The sequence below is a fragment of the Antennarius striatus genome, chromosome 2, assembly GCF_040054535.1.
Source record: "Antennarius striatus isolate MH-2024 chromosome 2, ASM4005453v1, whole genome shotgun sequence".
NCBI lineage: Eukaryota > Metazoa > Chordata > Actinopteri > Lophiiformes > Antennariidae > Antennarius > Antennarius striatus.
The window spans coordinates 11,968,899-11,989,816 of NC_090777.1; the positions used below are offsets into that span (position 1 = coordinate 11,968,899).

Genomic DNA, 20,918 nt, shown 5'->3' on the forward strand with positions numbered 1-20,918 from the left:
CCGTTCACCTGATTCATACCGCCGCTCTCCCGCGGGACCCGCGTCCACCAGCAGCACACACCCCTCAGCCCCGGTGATGCACCCCCGCGGCAAGGACACCGACAACTCCTCGTTAGAGTCGTCTCCACTTTAGAATGGTGAAGAAATCTCTCAACGGCGGGGTTTACCCAACTCAAGCCGGAGAGAAGAAGCACAAAGTCGGCTTTGTCGGACTGGACCCCGGGGCTCCGGAGTCGAGTCGGGACGGGGCGCTGCTCATTGCGGGCTCGGAGAAGCGGAGCAGCATCCTCTGCAGACAGAGGTCCAGCATCTCAGCCGGGAGACCCAGACCGTCGAAGAAACACGCCAGCTATCGGAAACTACAGAATTTCTTATACAATGCGCTGGAAAGACCGCGAGGATGGGCTTTCATCTACCACGCTTATGTGTGAGTGGGGTTCACTGTTTCATTCTGGCTGCTCCAGACTCCAGATCAGATGTTGCATTAGACCTTAAAGCGTTGTCATGCTGACAATCCGTTCCAGTTTCAGTATAGGAAGGATGTCACGCTGTTTTTTGGAGTGTGTGTAGTGATGAAAACACATGCCTCCATGCGTTGCGACAGCAGGAGGGTTCAGCACCAGGTCTGGAGACAGCTCCGATGGTACTTCCACTAATGAACGATGCAGTCCGGCTCTGCGCAGTCATGGAGACTCACCCCAGTGCAGACAGGGGCTGTTCAGGATACTACACCCATTAACGAGACCGGCTGTGAGCATGTGTGTGTGTATGTGTGTGTGTGAGGTCCTGGATCAATTACCTCCAGTGAGGCCAAAAAAGATAATATAAGTGTTTGACCTCAGCTGAGTTGTCAGCATTGAGACATCTAACTAGTGTTACTGAGCCTTTGAGGAAAACATCCTGAAATCCTAACCTGGTCCTACAGAGGCTCAGTGATGCAGAAAGTTGTGGGATTGTCTGAGACAAAGATGATCATTACCTGCAAAAGAGGCTATAAAATATAGCATCCTACATTTCCCATAATGCAGCCATATATTTTAGTTACACCCTCCCTGCTAAACTTTTAAGCTAAATGTCTGAAATTCAGATTTGCTGTTATTGATGTTACGTTGTCTTCCCTCCAGAACCGCAGAAGACATTATTCAGCATCCTATACAATCTGAATAGTTGTACTCTAAATTATTTGTACACTTTTATGGTTTTTACTTTAAATACATGGAAATTGAAGCAGTGAATCATGTTATGGTCAGAGTGGCAGTATTTTATCCTACAAATGTGAGCTGTAGCTTCAGAATAACAAGCAGTGTCACATCTACCCTAGAGCCATGCATACATCCATCTGATCCAGTAAAGTAACACTGTATGCTTTGTATTGAGGCGTTGACATGTTCCCAGCATTACAGAATCCACTGCACACTGCATATTGATCTCCCAGAGATGACTAGATGCCCAGGAGAGACCCTGTGCTTTAACGTCAAACCTCACTCACAGTTCCTCAGGGGTCTTTTAAAATATTTACTGAATACTATAACAGCCATCTAAAACTAGTTCTGTACCATGTGTGTGTGTGTGTGTGTGTGTGTGTGTGTGTGTGTGTGTGTGTGTATGTGTTTGTGTGTGTCCAGGCGTGTTTGTGTGTGTTTGGGGGTTTTTTTGGAGATATGTATTGAACAACATCTAACTCAGGACATACACTCGACCACTTCATGGTAGAATCTTGCGCAGACAACTGTTGTTTTTTTGTGAGTAATAAATCATTTCGAAAACAAACTGCACCAAGCAACCTAAGTAGAACAGCTTCAGCAGTATGTGGGTTAAATTAAATTTTAAATCAGTACACAACTCCACCCGAGTGCCGTGCATCTAGTCAAGTTCAGACTTTGTCATCCAGACAAAAACAGCTCTGTCTCATTTACTTTTGTCTTTTGTATTCAATGAATTAATTATAGTCAACACACTTAATTTAATCTCCAGATTCTTTCAGGTAGCTGATTTATAATGCCATAACATTAATGCCACATCTGTCCTGTCTGCGTCTCCAAAAAACAAATTTTAGTAAACAAAATCACACCACTGCCTCGACTTGACACAGACCACACTTCACAGCGCACCCATACTTTCTAATGTGTAGATTCTCAAATGATTGTTGTGGTTTTCCTTGGCTTGATTGTTAAGTATGTGTGAATGATTAGTGTGTGGAACAGGAGTTCCTGCTGTCTGTATAGAATACTCTCCGTATTGCTGCCTCTCAGTCTGCCCTTCCCCCTGTTCATCGTCATTGGGCCAAGAATCTGTTAAAGGGGAGAGACGCAGTGATCCACAGTCAAGAATGCTTCCGTGGAGCAAAATCCTGAGTACCCTGTGAAACATTCTTTTTGTGAAACTGTAAATCCTTCCAGAACAAAAGCTTCTCCCAACAGTGCTCGGCCACGAGATTTGCAGTCATTTGCTCACACAAATTCTGAAAGGAGAGCTTAAAAAAAAAAACCCTCATTCTGTGCATTGTATATTACACTGTATCCGAGGGAGTGTGTGTTACTGTGCTGGTGCAGTGTTGTGATATCTTTCCTAATTTTCCTTCGGCGTCATCCTTGTCTTTGAGATCTCTTGCAGAAAGCTCCAGCTGTGTGAGGAGCAGCTGAGAGGCATCAAGAATGTCCTTTCTGCACCAAAGCCAAAAAAGACCTACCAGTGAAAAAAATGGCAAAGAGGGGAGGGCAAGAATAGAAAGCTCAGAAAGGGATCAGTGAGTGAAAACAAATCAGATGAATCTTGTTAAACATCTGAGTGAGGCAATTACTGTTGGAAACAAAGGTCATTCAGGTCATTTGGATATTAGAGTTACTGACAAAATATACTCTTAATTAACTGTTAGAAAAAGCCACACTGCACAAGAATAGATAAATGAGCTCAGTAATATAGTTAAGTTTGTTTTCCACATTTAATAAAACACTACTTTAATAACAAATGCAAAATACTCAACCTCCTGAAAATAATCTCTCATAAGAAGCACTTTTACTGAAGAGATTATTAAACTGAGGAATAACCTAAACTGACTCAGATTTAGTGTTCTCTGTTAAGGTCTGGATTTACATCAGAACTCTGACCCTGAACTCCAAGACAAAGCACAATAGAATCCTCTGCAGTCACTCAGAACCATCAAGATGAGGCAAACAAGTTTAAAATGCTGTTCTGTGGCGTAAATAAACAAAACTGTAACTTTTGCATCCTATGGATCAGTGGTTTGTCTAGGGCAGGGAGAATGAAGCTGATGCTGTAAAGAACACTCGACTCGAAGTGAGGCCTAGCAGTTTCAGAAGACATCTATGATATTCTCAAGGCCATTACAGTTGACTGACTTGAATCCCAGAGAAAATCTCTGGTGAAATTTGAAAAAGGCGGTTGCAGCATCCAGGGATATTAAAAGAATTTCTCAGAACTTTAGATATTTTTCCATGGGGAACGGGCTAATATTCCCCAGAAATGCTGTCGGATGGTGGCATAGGTTGTATATTGTATGCAACATATTTCCAAGTAGCTGCTGAATTGCCCAGCCGAAAACAAAATAGGCAAGAAAGAAGGGGAGGCTATAACAGATACATGCTGGCCGACAGGCCAAGGTACAGTCACATGGTCTGTTTCAGGAGCAGAGGGGTCGGAATTCTGCATCATGTTATTGGGTTATGGAATTTGGAGAAAGTGTGTTGCTCATCCAAGCATCTTAATTGCAACACTTTCCAAACTTGCACAAACTTGTAAGTTTTATCCACATAAAAAGTCACCTAAATCTGTCTTTAATGGAACACAATATCCTCAGTTGCATTATATATTGCGATACATGCTGTGTATTTTTTTAACTTGGCAGGCAGTACTGAACCTGAGTATATTAGTGTTCTCATTCTGAGTACATCTGCTAACATACAGAATGCTTTTGTTTTTGCACACTGTGTATATAGGACAAGACAAATTGACAGTAGGCAGCGACACTGGCAGGGTCACTCGTGTCTTTATTCACACAAGAGCACCCCAGAAAGTCCTCATCACCCTCAAACATACCCCCTGAGAGGCCCACTCAGTGGACGCTGCAGCGTTGGCACGTGATCCTCACCGGCACAATGTGCTTTAAAAAGCCCTGTCCGCCATATCTGCTCTCTTTGAGTTTGTCGCAGTCTAAATTTAGCGTGGCGGGTATGTTTGGTTGTGCTGGAAGAAATCAATGTTTCTTCATCTGCAGCTCTGAAGGAACGGCAGGCTTTTCTGCTTCAGTCACCAGTCCCCTCAGATTGATTGATCGATACCGGACCATTCGTCTCACTGATGTTGTCTGGACCATCTGGCAACAAGTGTGCGTTCCCTTCCTCCCTCCCTCTATCTATCCATCCATCCAGCCCACGGTAGGCTGGATGGATGGATGGATGGATGGATGGAGGGAGGGAGGAAGGAAGGGAGGGATGGATGGGAGGGATGGATGGATGGATGGATGATGGATGGAAGGATGGATGGATGGAGGGAGGGAGTGAGGGATGGAGGGTGGGAGGGTGGGTGGGAGGGAGGGAAGGATGGATGGATGGATGGATGGATGGATGGATGGATGGATGGATGGATGGATGATGGATGGATGGATGGAAGGATGGATGGATGGATGGATAGATGGATGGATGGATGGAGCGAGGGTGGGAGGGATGGATGGATATGATTTCAGAACAAACTTAAACAAGGGAAACTGCCAAATATGTCCATTCAGCATCAATCAGGATGTGTTCATGTTTATGGATGTAAGGTCAAAATGTCAAAACTAATAGTTTTTGTGTGATATTGATGACAGTGAGTCACATGAAAATGTTCATATTTTATGAGTACATTCAATCTTGTAGGAGGTCTGACCTCCAATTGGTGCTAAAAGGAGGAAGAGGAGGGTATTTTTGCCATTGGTAGACTATAGAGATGACCAGTCAAGAAACTGCCTCAAACATACTGATACCTAAGTCCAACCACAGTAGGATTCATACAATGATGTTAATTCCAAACTTACAAAATCTACAGTGTCTGTGATACACTATCTGAGGCCTTTCAACAGCTGACATATGAGATTTAGATTCAGTAATCCAAATGCCATGACAAACTGCAGACAGGCTTAAAGCATAATGTTATAAAAGCTTTCTCAGGGCATGAAGAGCTCACTATTCCCAAGAAAGCTAGAGCACTGTAGCCATCAATGATGTATAGGATGCTAAAAACACACCAGATGTTACAGAGAATGGCCTCAGTCTAAACCAGCAACACAGACTGATCTGAACCGGAGCAGCTAGATATGCTAAAAGCTGATTTTGATTTTGGCAGAATAATGAGGAGAGTAATAAAGAATTAGCTAATGGGCTTCACTTGCACTACGTATCATTGATCCATGTTGCTTCTATTCCATTGGCTGAGAGCCACTGACTGCTGCCAGGAGTGTGATATGACCAACAGAAGCTGACTCAGCAGAAAGGGAGTAATCAGGTGAGCTGCAGCTCAAAGCTCAAATTACATTTGTAAAAAAGTTTACTATGATTAAAAAATATTTTTATATATTTTGATGAGTCATTAAGCGTTTAGGTTTGCCCTGCTATACTTTAAATATCTGCCTAGTTTCTGAAGCCAGTTGATATAAACTATGACTGAACCACAGTCTAGGGTTTGTGTCTGTTATTACTTCCTGGCCTATAGCCTTTTGCTAAACATGTTTGGAGCGATATAATAATAGTGTTGTATGTGCTGACAGTTTACTAGCATGAGTGGTGAACAATGGTGCACAGCTGGGTTTATATGATCTTATATTTATCTTATATATTTTACATTTCAGTCTGTGCCACATTTATATTTTTCAACATAATATAAAATCTTTTATAGTGTTTTGGGGATTTTGCTACTTATTTATTCATCACAACAATTTACCACCAAGCCCAGGCTATTTTCTGTATTTTTAAAATACATAGGAAAGATGTACAAAAAACATACTCAATGTTTTATAATTACCGTATTTGCCCAAATATAAGACGGTGTTTTTTGTATTGAAATATGACTGAAAAAGTGGGGGTCGTCTTACATTCACAACGCTAGATGGCGCCAGATATCTTTAAAGCGAATGCTGAACTTCACTCCCCAGGCCAAAGCGAACCCGTCATGAAGAAGACAAATAAAAATAGCGGTAAGAAAGAAAAGAGAAGAAAATAAGAGAAGACATAACAGAAAATGGAGAAACGTAGCGACAATCTGGAGAAAAGTGGGTCGAGGATTGGCCAGGCTAACTGGCAGCTGAGGAGAAGTTATGATGCAAACTTCAAGATGATGGTGATAAATGAGGCAGAATCTTCAAACAATAGCAAAGCGGAACAGAAAAAAAGAAAGCTGAAAGGAGGTTGTATTTTGGATTTACTGAGACAGGAACTTTTTAATCCAGCTTCCTCTGCCTCCAGCCTAAAGCTGCTGTCTTTGTGTAGTATTGTGTTCAGTGCAATGTCTTCCTTTAATGGAAGATGATTCCTACTTACAAATTCGAGCTTCTTGAGACAACTAATGAGTGATAAGTGGGTTATTTTTTTGTAGTTTGATCTTTAAAGTGTTACCACATCTTCTACTCTGGAGATTATGTCAGTCATCAATACCTTTATTGTACAATGATTAATGTTGGATGTATCAGCATCCTCTGAAATCTTGTATTGTCCCAGTGTTGTGTTTCACCACATGCTGTCCATTAGCTCTTTGGATCCCTTCCAGAAGGTCTTTTCAAAAGGAAGTCCCTGAGGTCAGATCCTGCTGGGCCTCCTCTTCAAATCAGATCTCTCTTACATCCAATAAAGTGCTCGCCTGATGTCTTCTAAAGGTGTGGCTGCATAATTGATTTTCTTTAAACCTCTTAAATGTTGCAAAATCACAGTCAACTCAGAACCTTCTACTGTCCGGTTTGTATTTTAGCTAATCAAGCCTTTGGCTTTAATGTCTTTTGACCGGGAGTTTAATCAGTGGAACTGTTGTATTCACCTCTGACATTATACTCCCACCTTGTTTTGAAATAAATTAACATAACACACATCGCTAATGACTTATACAGAATATGGAGAGTTCCATTTAAAAATCCTTAGAGTGTCGACTAAAATCTGACACATGCTACATTCACAGGATGTTGGATCTACCAAGTGCGTAAATGTTTGCACAGAGTCACTTAAGTTCAGTTATATGAAAATCTGAATGGTACTCGGTTTCACTGAGTATAGTGACCTTTAACCTTTTAAATCTCAGTCTCAAATAGTTTGATAGATTTGACACTGATAGTCTCTAAAAAAATAACTGTGTTTTCCCATTTGTTCCAGCTTCCTCTTGGTCTTCTCCTGTCTCATACTTTCAGTCTTTGCCACCATCAGAGAATTCAGAAATAGCTCAGAGAGTGCCTTGTACATCCTGGTGGGTATCATCTTACCTGTCGTGAACCTACGTTCCACATATGGTCACCTCACATGGTTAACTCAACCGTCTTCAATTGTTCAACAGGAAATCGTGACCATAGTCGTGTTTGGCGTGGAATACATAGTGAGGATATGGTCCGCCGGCTGCTGCTGTCGATACAGAGGATGGAGAGGAAGGTTAAAATTTGCCAGAAAGCCTTTTTGTGTCATAGGTGAGAAAACATGGTCGGAGGGTGTTTTTGCTGACATTTCTCTCATCTCACTCACAGAAAAACATAGCAGAGGCACGTCACTGTGTTGTCCCATTTCTTTCAGGGTTTGATCACCATTTATATATTCACATGATTTTCATATGCTTTACCTTAAGTTTATGCTTAAGACAGAATATATGGTAATACAGTGCGCCCTCATTCCTCATGGTTAATACATTCCAGGAACCACAGGAGATTAATGAATTCCACGATATATATCGACAAACTATTTATTTTATCATTTACGGTAATTTAAACATTTATGATCCTCCCCATACTGATATTAAACAACCTTTATTAACTTTTCCTACACTCTTATCGATTGTTTAAAGCACTTTTGTGTCTCAAGTAAGTCAGAGACTCACGGAACCGAGCGCACCTGACTTGTCTACCAAAAAACCGCGATGAGGTAAAGTTGCGAGCGTTGATGCGCAAATGCGCGAGGGCGCACTGTACTTTATATATATTAAGAGGAAACTGATGTTCGTTCTACACAATAAAGAGTTCTAATTGAATCTGACTTGATCCTGACTATTTCTCTCCTCCCTGCATTTGAACCATGCTTCTTTCTCTCTCCAGATATCATGGTGCTCATTGCTTCGGTGTCTGTCCTGGCAGCTGGATCTCAGGGCAACGTTTTTGCCACCTCGGCCATCAGGAGTCTGAGATTCCTGCAGATCCTTCGCATGTTGCGTATGGACCGCCGTGGAGGAACTTGGAAGCTGCTTGGATCGGTCATTTATGCCCACAGCAAGGTGATTATGTTCTTCAAAAGAGTTCAACCAGGAGCTGACAGCTCCTTTACTGAAGTGCTTTCTTTATTTGATTCCAGGGTGGGTATAATCATGTTTGTATGGAGCTTAAAGCCAAATCAAATGTGCACTGCAGCTAAAATAATTATCCCTTGCAAAAATGATGTTGAATGGTTCCTGTTAACATCCTCTGTCTGTTTGGAGCACAAGTCAGTCACAAGGTCAATTGGTGTTGTTTGTTATCTCAGTCAGACATTCATAAGTTTGAAATGTTCATTATTACAGCAGCAAGAAATATGGACTTTGTTCTGGCTCCGTACTTCATGCAGATAGTTTATATGTACAGTATATGTATATCTTGGGGACTAATGAGAAACTGCCTTGAACCCCCTCCCCAACCACAACCTAAAGGCGGATGCTACGGTGGTGCTGGGGTTGAAAGTGCAAATCACATCAAATGGAGGAGCAGTAGCATTGACAAGCGGAGACTTCAGTTTGGGAAAGTGTGTTGATGACGACCGAGCAAAGCTCACAAGCTTTGCTCCAAATGCATTTTTGCTATTCCTATATGTTTGGTTTACGTGGTTACAGGTAAAGTGTGGCTGTGTCTCAGTGGGAAAGAGGTCGGTGGTTTGAGCATCAGCCCCTACAGTCTACATGTCAAAGTGTCTTTGAGCAAGATGCAGAACTCCAACTTGTTGGATGTTCCCTGAAACTTTATGTACACATCTCCTTTGCATTACAGGGGTTCCTTCTGTATTTTGAGAAAACTAGACAGCGTATTACTGCGTCTTTTTAAATTGATGAAACGAGAAAGCATGCAGAGGTGCTGAAGGTCATTTTTTCAGCACTGAGTAATGTCTTCTGTTTTATTAACCTTTATAAGAATACATTATGTCACTTGGGAAGCAAAGCTCAAGCAAAAACTTTTGCATGAAAAAAAGTGGACATGCCCAACTTGGATGGAAATTATGTCCATGTGAATAAAACTATTATTGTACTTCTTTAAGAATGTCTTATATCTCCTCGGTCAGTTGTGATTCTTGATCAACACTCTCTGGATATTTTTAGTTCATTACACAACAAGATACTCAGGTATTAATGCAGGGTAACACATCTGAAGGTCTCCGTCACCATGGGTTAAATGTAACTCTGGAGTAAAAATAAAGATGCAGACATCACCTTTACATAAGTGTCAACAATCAGAGCTGAAGCTAAAATTTTTGCAGCCTTTTGTTATCAACTGTGCCACCTCAGTGACAGACCTGCCTCTTCCAGATTGTGCCATGGTGAAGAAACCTGTTTTTCTTAGTTTCCTTTTAATGAGCTTTGAAATGTTGACATTATTTGCTTGCACAAGTAAACAGCAGAAGCTGTGAGTTCCTCTGTCTGTGTTTATGTGATGTAGTAATAAGAGAAAGTTGATGGACATGTGTGGAGTTGAGGGAAATAAATATATATATTATTAAATTCTTGCCTTAGCTGGCAATCATGTCCAATATTATTGCAGTAGTCACATTTTTATGGACTCACGGGGGTTTTATCATCTCTTTTCAGACATTTGAGATAACACTTTATTACTTTACATTCTCTGGTGGTTATTGTCGTTGATCTCTCTGCAGGAGCTCATCACAGCCTGGTATATAGGCTTTCTGTGTCTCATCCTGGCCTCCTTCCTGGTCTACTCTGTAGAAAAGGATTTAAATGCAGAGTTTGAGACTTATGCTGATGCTCTTTGGTGGGGACTGGTAAGACGAGCCTCTACAGTATTCAGCTGAAAGTCGTTGTATATGTTAAAATATCAACAACTTGTAATATAATTACGGGTCATTTGTCTTTTCACCAGATCACTCTGACCACCATAGGCTATGGCGATAAAGTTCCAAAGACCTGGAATGGACGCCTCCTGGCAGCCACCTTTAGCATGATCGGGGTGGCCTTCTTTGCCCTTCCTGCTGTAAGTACAAAAACTATTTCACAATACTATAAAGCCAGTGTTGTCAGTATCAATCAATCAATCATACAATCAATCAATCAATCAATCAATCAATCAATCAATCAATCAATCAATCAATCAATCAATCAATCAATCAATCAATCAATCAATCAATCAATCACTCAATCAATCAATCAATCAATCAATCAATCAATTAATCAATTAATCAATCAACCAATCAACCAATCAATCAATCAGTCAGTCAGTCAGTCAGTCAGTCAGTCGATCAATCAATCACTCAATCACTCAGTCAATCAATCAATCAATCAATCAATCAGTCCACCCATCCATCCATCCATCCACCCATCCACCCATCCATCCATCCACCCATCCATCCATCCATCTATCCATCCATCCATCAATCAATTAACTGTATTTATACAGCAATTTTTATGCATGCAATGTAAAGTGCTTTACAGAATTTAAAGTAATAAATGCACTTAAAGAAGGAAAAACAATTACGAAAAAGCCCCTCCCTCTCATCCTTCATACTACAGACACACACACACACACACACACACACACACACACACACACACACACACACACACACACACACACACACACACACACACACACACACACACACACACACACACACACACACAGAGGATCAGTGAAACAGTAAACATGACATTTTCTATTTATAGATAGATAGATAGATAGATAGATAGATAGATAGATAGATAGATAGATAGATACTTTATTAATCCGGGAGGAAATTGCACATATCCACTGCTCAGGCATTACATAATGAATACTACACTACACTAACAGACACATGCAGCACTAACAGGACTTATATACTAAACTATAACTAAAATATAAACAGTATAAAATTAAATTAAAGTATAAACAGTATAAAATTAAAATATAAACAGTATAAACAGCACCTTCCCCCCGCTCCTCCTGAGAGAGTCATTGTACCCCCTGATGGCACGGGGCACGAAGGAGGACCTCAGCCTCTCTGTGGAGGCGCTGTGTGACAGCAGTCTGCCGCTGAAGGTGCTTCTTCTTTCTGAGTCTCTGTGCAATGACAATAAAAGGAAGTCTGTCTGTCTGTCCTCTCTGCTGGGAGAAGGTGGTGTGTAGGGGGTGGCTGGTGTTGTTCATGATAGCCTTAACTTTAGACATGGTCCTGCTCTCCAGAAGCGTATCCACAGAGTCCAGGCTCAGCCCAACCACTGAGCCCGCTCTACAGATGAGTCTGTTAAGATGGTCCATATCTCTTTTCCTGGCCTCACCACCCCAACACACAATGGCGTATGACAGCACACTGGAGACTACAGACTGATAGAACAGGAGAAGGAGCTTAGGACAGATGTTGAAGGAGGCCAGCCTCCGCAGGAAGTACATCCTGCTCTGCGCCTTCTTGTACATACAGTCTGAGTTAAGTGACCAGTCCAGTCTGCTGTCTAGCTGCAGTCCCAGGTACTTATTTTCCTACCACCTCCACCACACTGCCCTCAATGATCACTGGCTGTGGAGAGGGGGGTGCCCGCCGGAAATCCAGCACCATCCCCTTCGTCTTGTAGTCGTTTAGCTGGAGCTGGTTCTGTTGGCACCACTCCACAAAGTCAGCCACCAATGCCCTGTACTCCCCCTCATCACCCTCCCGGATACATACCACTATCGCAGTGTCATCGGAGTACTTCTGTATGTGGCATGTATCCGAGTCGTGCTTGAAGTCCGATGTGTAGAGGGTGAAGAGAATGGGGTTGAGCACGGTCCCCTGTGGCGCCCCAGTGCTGCTGGTCACCATAGAAGACAAACATACGGACGTACGGGGGACTCACGAGGTAGGGGTCCACAGCCATGGAGGCCAGTTTGTCCAGCAGGAGCCGGGGCTGGATGGTGTTGAAGGCGCTTGAAAAGTCAAAGAAGAGCACCCTGACCTCACAGCCCCCGGCGTCCAGGTAGGAGAGCACACGGTGGAGGAGGTACAAGACAACGTCGTCAACCTCAACCTTGGCCTGACAGGCGAACTGGAGGGGGTCCATTGCACCCTGCACCTGTGGACACATAAACTGAGAGATTAAGAGCCTCCCTTTGAATAAAGCCTTAATCTCCCTAGATGTGTATCTAGTTTGTATTATGTTATACTCTTATTGGTCTATTCTGGCACTTTATTCTTAATTTATATTAAACAGCAAATTTTTTAAGTTGCTCTGATCAATATTGTCATGTGAACAATAGATCAATGACTGTGTGATTTGCTCATAGTGATGTATATACAGTACATTCACAATCGCTACAGCTGTGGTGACCATTTTGGCACCTTTCAGCTCATTGTTCTGGTTCCGAGTAAGCAATTTGTGGTTTACCACCACCAAACAGCAGACATTAAAATGTGGTGAACACAGTGAAACATTTAAGAGTTAAAGAGTCAGGTATTTCCCTTGAGAGAAAAACAATTTTAAAGTCTTTTAACTATTTATGTAAATTGTAAACTGCTGTCTGGTAAATTAAGCTTTATGTGCAGTGTTAAATCCTCAGATACATGGTGATCACTACAGTGGACAACTAGTTGATGTTAGATTTTAATAGCTGCTCATCAGCCACCAGTCGATCTCATGCAGTCATCCTGTACACCGCCACCTATCGATCAGTCAATCCAAGTGCACTACAAATTTATCCAAACCAAGATGCCAGAAATGCTGTGCATCTCACCAAAGTCATGTGAATCCTGTAGTGGAAACCTTGCAAGTAGAAATAAGTAAATAGATAACCTCAAGTAACCGCTAAAGAGCAATACTATAATTGAAATCTCTAAGTGTAAATCACAATTAATCATGCCCTCACTTAATTTGACACTGAACATCACTGATCATGTTCACAACATCACTGCAGCGGTTTTGTTCTTGTAAATATTTAACCCAAACATTTTGTAAGTCAACTGATACATGACTATGATGATACTTTTTAACAAAAACAATATTTAGTGCAGATTATGTCTATTAGTTGTCAGCATCCACTCCCTCAGGCATTGTGGCAATAGGCCTTCTATGACACTGACACACCATGGTCACACTTTCTTCTTTCCTTTCAGCTTTTCTCTTCAGAGGTCGCCACAGTGAATCAGTTGCCTCCATCTAACCCTGTCTTCTGCATCCTCTTCTCTCACACCAACTACCTTCATGTCCTCTTTCACTACATCCATAAACCTCCTCTTTGGTCTTCCTCTAGACCTCCTGCCTGGCTTTTCAAAACTCAGCATCCCTCTACCAATATATTCACTATCTCTCCTCTGAACATGTCCAAACCATCTCAGTCTGGCCCTCTGACTTTATCTCCAAAACCTCTAACATGTGCTGTCCCTCTGATGTACTCATTCCTGATCCTATCCATCCTGGTCACTCCCATCTTCATCTCTGCTACCTCCAGCTCTGTCTCCTGACTTTTCCTCAGTGAGACTGTCTCTAGGCCAAACAACATCGCTGGTCTCACCACAGTTTTGTACACCTTTCCTTTCATTTTAGCTGAGACTCTTCTATCACACATCACACCTGACACTTTTCTCCACCCGTTCCATCCTGCCTGTACACGCATCTTCACCTCTTTTCCACACTCTCCATTGCTCTGGACTGTTGACCCTAAGTACTTAAAATCCTCCACCTTCTTGATCTCTTCTCCCTGTAACCTCACTCTTCCACTTGGGTCCTTCTCATTCACACACATGTACTCTGTCTTACTGCGGCTAACCTTCATTCCTCTCCTTTCCAGGACAAACCTCCACCACTCTAGCTTCTCCTCCACCTGTTCTCTGCTCTCACTGCAGATCACAATGTCATCTTCAAACAAGGGTCACACATGGGTTAGAAAGTGCACTGATTCACACTGCCACTTCCTTGATTGCCCACCCATTGCCCACAGTTTTGCCTCTGAGATGGAACAAAAACAAAATGTTGCTTAACGTAAACCTGCAATTTCCAGTGAGGCTGTCCAGCATGAGGGAGTAGATATCAGGGATCCATGTGTGGCAGTGTATCCCTGCAAATACAAAGACAAAGACTGGGATATCCAAGCGGTGTTTCACTTCTCAGATGTTATGACTGTGAAGGCTTGGCACCTCTGTAGGAAGTCTAGATTAGAATGAATGATATTTTGCATTTCATGGTATTTGTGTCCTTTGCACTCATAAATGGAGGAGGAAGATCCAGCGCTAGCCCACGTTACGAACAAAGAATGATATCCTCTGGGCACTCTCTGGGATGTAGCGAGGAGGAGCAGAATCTCTTTCATCTGAGTTGTCAGATTTGGAATTCAGAAAGGCTCAACATTTGTGGTATTCTGTGAGTTGGCAACTGAATCACATTATGTCCACCAGGTTGGAAATAAGAGAAACTGAAAATTTGTGGGTTAAAAGCAAAGACATTACTTTTTCATGCATAGGGTAGAGTACATGCACTTTGATAAAAAAAAATTGTGCTTGATAAAAAAAAAAAATTGTGCTTGTCAGAATTTGGTCATGAAAGGTTTTTCTAATGGAGCTGGAATTCTCTGAAAGTTGGTCAAAATTATGGAAAGGAAAAGGAAAAAAAGCAATATGCAGTATGCAGGGGGTGTACCACTGCCACCCTCTCCAACCACAGAAACGCAACACAATTTAACAAGCCTGTCCATCAAGCACCACAGCATTAGTATAATTAATTATTAACAGAAAACACACTCTAAGATAATCAAAATAAAAGCTATGAGCTCATTAAAAGCTTTCAGTCCTTGGGTCCTCTGAGGTTAAAGTAGGGATGGGACACAAGTTCAGTGAGTTTAGTCACTATAGAGCAAGAAATGTGTATTGAAAAAATTAAAAACAAAAAACAAACAAGCAACCCCATTTCCAAAAAAAAAAAAAGAACTGTAGATAAATGTAGATAAATGCTTCTCCTATTATGTTCCACCCTTCCTCCCCTTATAAATAACGAACAGTCCCTGAGGATATAGAAGCTAAAAACCCTTCATGAATCAGCAAAGAGCTTTTTTTATTTCTCTTTTTACCTGCAGAACGATGTCATCCTACAACTTTGTCGATGCATGTACTAATACATCTGTCAGTTCCTGTTGAGCGTTTCCTGATTCACCTCAGATCTGGAGTCTATCACACTGAGAAAACACATGGCTGTGTGTCAGCGCTCAGCTAACAGGAACAGTTTTTAGTTTGGAAGCATTTCTGACACATGTTTGATTTTGCTCAAGAGCTGGCAGACTACAGGAAAATCTGTAATATTAAAGTTTTTTGTTTTGTTTTGTTTGTGTTTTCCGTAGTTTTGTGTTACCTAACATTCACAGGGATCTGTCCTAAAGCGTCAGGCCTGGAGACACAGCAGTTCATCCAACAAAATGACAGCTCATTTAGTTCTTTGTTTGTAGTCTTATGTTAGCATCCAGTTCTGCTTGTTTAGGTGCTGCAGGGATACAGCCGTTCCCCGCAGCTGAAGATGGTCCATCTCTGGTGGGGTGTCGTTTTAGTAATTGTTTCAGTCCTTTGAAACAGTTTTCAGTCTTGCTGTCATTTTTCCCCCCTTCTAAATATCGGGAATGTCATCTCAATCGCTCATCCAGCTCGCTGCTCAGTGACCTGCGGGTGGAATAATTATGATATGACCTGGTCTGTGATCATTTTATGGTTTTCCTGTGTCACTTTTTTTTTGCTGTGCAGGGCATCCTGGGTTCAGGCTTTGCCCTCAAGGTCCAAGAGCAGCACAGGCAGAAACATTTTGAGAAGAGGCGAAACCCTGCAGCAGGCCTCATCCAGGTAAACATCTTAAAAACGCTACAATAACTGTGTACAGCTTTATCACACAGGGAGAATCTCTGTTTTGTTCCTGACACAACTCTACAAATGTTTTTTCTGCTCCATCCAGGGTGCCTGGAGGTTTTATGCTACCAACCTGTCCCGGACAGACTTGCTGTGCACTTGGGATTTTTATGAGCAGACTGTTGCAATTCCAATGTACAGGTAAATGATACAGCTGTGAAATAATATGTTTCAACAGCATTTTCAAGGAATACAACTGTTTTTTCCCAATATCACATTCTGCTAACTCACTTAAATCTGAGAAGCTGAGTTGAGAACTGCGCCTGGAGAGTATCCTCATCGTAATGCATTCAGAGCACCCTTGATGAATGTACTACAATCTGTTGTGTTGACTCACGTGGGTGTAATAAGTTTCAGCTTCAATAAGGGTGATTTAGCATCAGATGAGTCTGCTGTTAGTAGTAAAAACAGTGAGCGGCTGTTTTTAAAACTTACCACCGACATCATTTTCAGCTTTATTAATCACCATCTGTGCGTCTGATCTCAACAACACAGTTTTCTGCCTGGTATGCAGCTCTTAAAGATGACCACTGTTTATCTGTCTTATTTTGAAATTACATTATGTTCTGTTTCATTCCAGCAGTAATTTAAGGTGAAAGGTAACGGCCAGCAAAATAAATGACTTCCAAGCTGAATGGAATTAGCTCTGAAGTGCCCAACGATAAGCTTTGATCTTTCTCTGCTGAATTGTGAAACGGCTCTTTGTCTTTTTGTCAGACTCATTCCTCCTTTGAATCAGCTGGATCTGCTAAGGAATCTGAAGGGAAAGTCGTTCAGGTACACGCAGATCACAGCACAGGTGTAGACAAATCCACACGGTTCACTTGATGCCACAGTTCTTCTGAGCTCCACATAGGGTTTTACTGTCTTTTGTTTTGGATTTGAGGACTACAGCAGATGACTTTGCAGCTTCAGATAATCCCACAGCCTGCTACCTGCTTAGCCTCTAATGACACAGGCAACTGGGTAATATAATGTGGCAACTCTTGGCAACAAGAATCGGAACTGAAAGGAAATGACAGACACCAGTTCACCATAACAACAACAATAAAGGGCACACATATTCTTTATGTCTACACAGCTTCTTTCTGTAATTATTTCAGATTTAATCAGTATATGTTTCCGCATGTATCCAGATGGTTTGGATACATCTGGCTCTCCCCATATATTTGAATAAGCTCACTTGAAAAGTCTCACGCTGACGCGCTGTCACCAACTCCACCCACCCAACCAATCACAACGCATCTGCCAGAAAGAATCACATGAGAATATGGCCTAAGGCATCTGTTATGTTAGCAGAAGAAATAACTATACATGGACAGCTTACAGAACTATCACTTCTCTAAAATTTCTTTTCCACTTACTCTTTTGACAGGTGCCTTTTCCTTTAGCGTTAGCTCCTTTCCCAATCTCACCATTAGTTATCTTTCTTTCTCCAGTTCGCCTGCTAACATTCACCTACGGCTTCGCAATGCCCGTCCAGCGCAATCCATGATTTGCCAACACAGAATCGTTACGTCACCACGTTGATTTTTGACTACGTTGGGTACACTTGGTTTATAACACTAATACATTTGTTTTCATGTTTGGTATGAAGTCTGATATTATTGTTTTATTGTGGAATTTCCACAAGTTCCCACTAACTAAATTAGTTTTTAAGTCTTGCATCATGCATGATTTGAATTTACAGCAGTACACAAGACAATATTTTACCAGAAATGCTTGTTTTCGCTCTGAAAGTGATTTTCTTAAATAATCCAAGCCAACATGGATGATGTTTTTAGTACATACAGTGTAGTTTATCACTGATTTGTACTGTGTAACAGTGTTGTCTCTCCATACAGAAAGGACTGTCAAACAGAAACTTCTCCCAGGTCTGTAATAAGCTGGTGTTTTTTGACTCTCCTCGCTTCCCTTCAACTCTTTTATTTTCTTCTATGCTGCTGCTGAGGCACTCTTCTTGGGGGAGTGTGTGTGTGTGTGTGTGTGTGTGTGTGTGTGTGTGTGTGTGTGTGTGTGTGTGTGTGTGTGTGTGTGTGTGTGTGTGTGTGTGTGTGTGTGTGTGTGTGTGTGTGTGTGTGTGTGTGTGTGTGTGTGTGTGTGTGTGTGTGTGTGCGTGCGTGCGTGTGTGTGTGTGGTGTGTGAGGAGGTGAATTATCGTTAGTGGTGGTGAAGCGCCTCCTTCAAGAACGGTCTTTCTGCATTTGCTCACGTGGTGCTCAGAGACTCTGGCGTCTCCAACCGGCTGTTCTTTGAAACCACAGCTTCCACCTCTGGACAAAGTGATTTTGAACACTTTAAGAGCCTTGCTTAATTTTTATCACACTGTTTTTGACACAAAGCATAATTAATGACAATGCAGTAACACTCTATCATGACTGGGTCCTTTATAACACATTCATATATATAGCAGTGCCATGATTTGAAATTTCCACCCTAAAACATCATTAGGAAGATGATGGCAGCTATTATGATAAATTCTTCATGTGCGAAAATAATTAAAGTCATAACCAAGAACTATTTATTATTGCTTTTTACTGATATTATAGGCAAACATGTTGTGAATGACACAACTTTATAATTACAATAAAGTGTTACTGACATCCCAGTATGGCAGACACTGCTGTTGTTTGACTATACCCACTGCTATTTGACTTCTTTGTGTCTCCTCTACTGCCCACCACTCCAGTAATGAAAGTGCACACAAAGACAGTCTTTGCGGTTGCTGTCCAAGAACTATTAGGTATTGTTGCTGCACAGATACTAACAGCTGCACTGCAAGTATGTGTGTCTCCTTACATTCCCACTTCAGTTCCTCTCTGTCTTTTAACACAAATAAAGGTGGAGGAATCCCCAATTTAGGATAATCTGACTGGTCTACACATTGTGGTGTAGGACAGGTCTGCTATGATGCTACACAAAGATATATGTGTTTATTATACCTCAAGAATTAATCTGCCAACAGTTTATACCTTTTGCTATGATAAAATAATAATATATTCCATGTTTCCCACCCTGCTCCAGTTGATTTGTGGTTTCTGTTTAAAAATGTCTTTATGCAGTTTATTTGCTTGCTGCCTTTTTGTGTCTATTCAGCCCTTGTGGGTCTCTGTTCAGCAGGCAAGGTGCATATCGCTGAGTATCTAACAACGCGTTTCCTTTGATCAAATCCCATGTGTCAGGCAAAGCATACAGTATGACAGTCAATTATTTTGCATGATTTGTGTTTTGCATACAGTGAAAACAAAAGCTTTTCCTTTTGAGATGTGCACTGTCATTTTGCTTCCCAAGCATGCTTGCTAGTAGCTTCCTGCTGCTTGCCTGACCCACTGAATGCCTCACTATGCTCGTAAGGGGACTTGGCTCCTGCTGTAGGACATTGCCCATTTGCGTTCTGCTGAGGTAAGATTTATTATCACATCAGGGCTAAATTTGTCAAATTCCCATGATTACACGTAAAACAACAAACTACTGCAGGACAGATGATGAAGTCATTACTACCACATAGCGGTTTATTTTGACTTAATGAAGTTTATATTCCCCTCTCATTACTTACTGTCTATAGTCGGAAGGCAAGCCTGAAAGATAAGGTGTTCCCCAGTCCTCTGAAGGCTCCTGTGGTCAAAGGGAAGGTCCAGTCTCCAGGTGCAGAGGAGGCAGAGACAAGTCCCAGCAAGTTCACTAAGAGCTGGAGCTTCACCGAAAAGAACCGAACTCCAAAACAGACCTTCAAATTTAGGGGCAGTACCTCGCGCCAAAACTCAGAGGGTGAGTGAACTCATGGATCACATCCATGATGAAAACATATCAGGGTTGATGCATAATGAACACAGGATAAGATAATAACCAGCTCTTCTTAGTAATAAGAAACTTCATTTATAATTTTAGCTTGTTGAGGAGGAAATGTCTTCTTTCCATTTGTAGACATTTGTTTTGTCTTGATTAATTTTGGCCCCACAGTCCACTGTGATTTCTGGTGGTTTTGCTTCATTTGATCCAGTTCCCAGTCTGTTACCTGCTAAAGCTGCCTATCTACCAAAGAAGAAGAAGAAAGTTGCTTTATTAATCCCACATCATCGTCCCTCCCTCATTGGGGAAATAATTTTTTCACTAACTATATTTTTACACACAATACAGCTTGGAGCACACACACACAGACACACACAGACACACACAGACACACACACACACAGGAGGTGAACTGGCACCAGTTCACACTCTATACTTTGATCCATACTGGTCTTGAACTGGCTACCCTCCGGTCCCCAAGTCAAAACCTTGTGGACTTAGCTACTGCTGCTCTTTCCCAAAAGGACTTCATTGAGTGTAACCACAATGAATGCCTTATACTTCAGTGTCGAAACCTGGGATCGAACCAGGGACCTTTAGATCTTCAGTCTAACGCTCTCCCAACTGAGGTATTTCGGCAAAACAGCAATACTGATCCAAACAATAATGTCGAACACAAAAAAACAACGACATCATGTGTCAAACTCAAGGCCCAGGAGCCAAAAGTTGGCCACCACATCAATTTATGTGGCCCAAGAGAGCATGAATGATCAGAGTCTAAAAATACATAGGTCAAAAGTGTGCTTTGACCAAAAGCTATATTTCCCATGATGCAGGAACTAACCCCACATTAAGGAGTAGTTACATTTATTT

General features: G+C 41.7%; 1 long non-coding RNA gene, 1 other non-coding gene and 1 pseudogene across 2 annotated transcripts; 1 reads left to right on the forward strand and 2 right to left on the reverse strand.

Annotated features, from left to right (window-relative positions):
* Positions 1 to 134: 134 nt before the first annotated feature.
* The window catches only part of LOC137610162 (potassium voltage-gated channel subfamily KQT member 2-like), a 29,587-nt pseudogene continuing 8,803 nt past the window's right edge, over positions 135 to 20,918 (forward strand).
* On the reverse strand, positions 10,024 to 11,464 carry LOC137610173 (uncharacterized). The gene is made up of 3 exons (XR_011038434.1): positions 11,335 to 11,464; positions 10,289 to 10,400; positions 10,024 to 10,131 (listed from the first exon to the last, which is right to left on the reverse strand). It is a non-coding gene; the product is annotated as an uncharacterized lncRNA (long non-coding RNA).
* On the reverse strand, positions 20,612 to 20,684 carry trnaf-gaa (transfer RNA phenylalanine (anticodon GAA)). The gene has a single exon. It is a non-coding gene; the product is annotated as a tRNA-Phe (tRNA).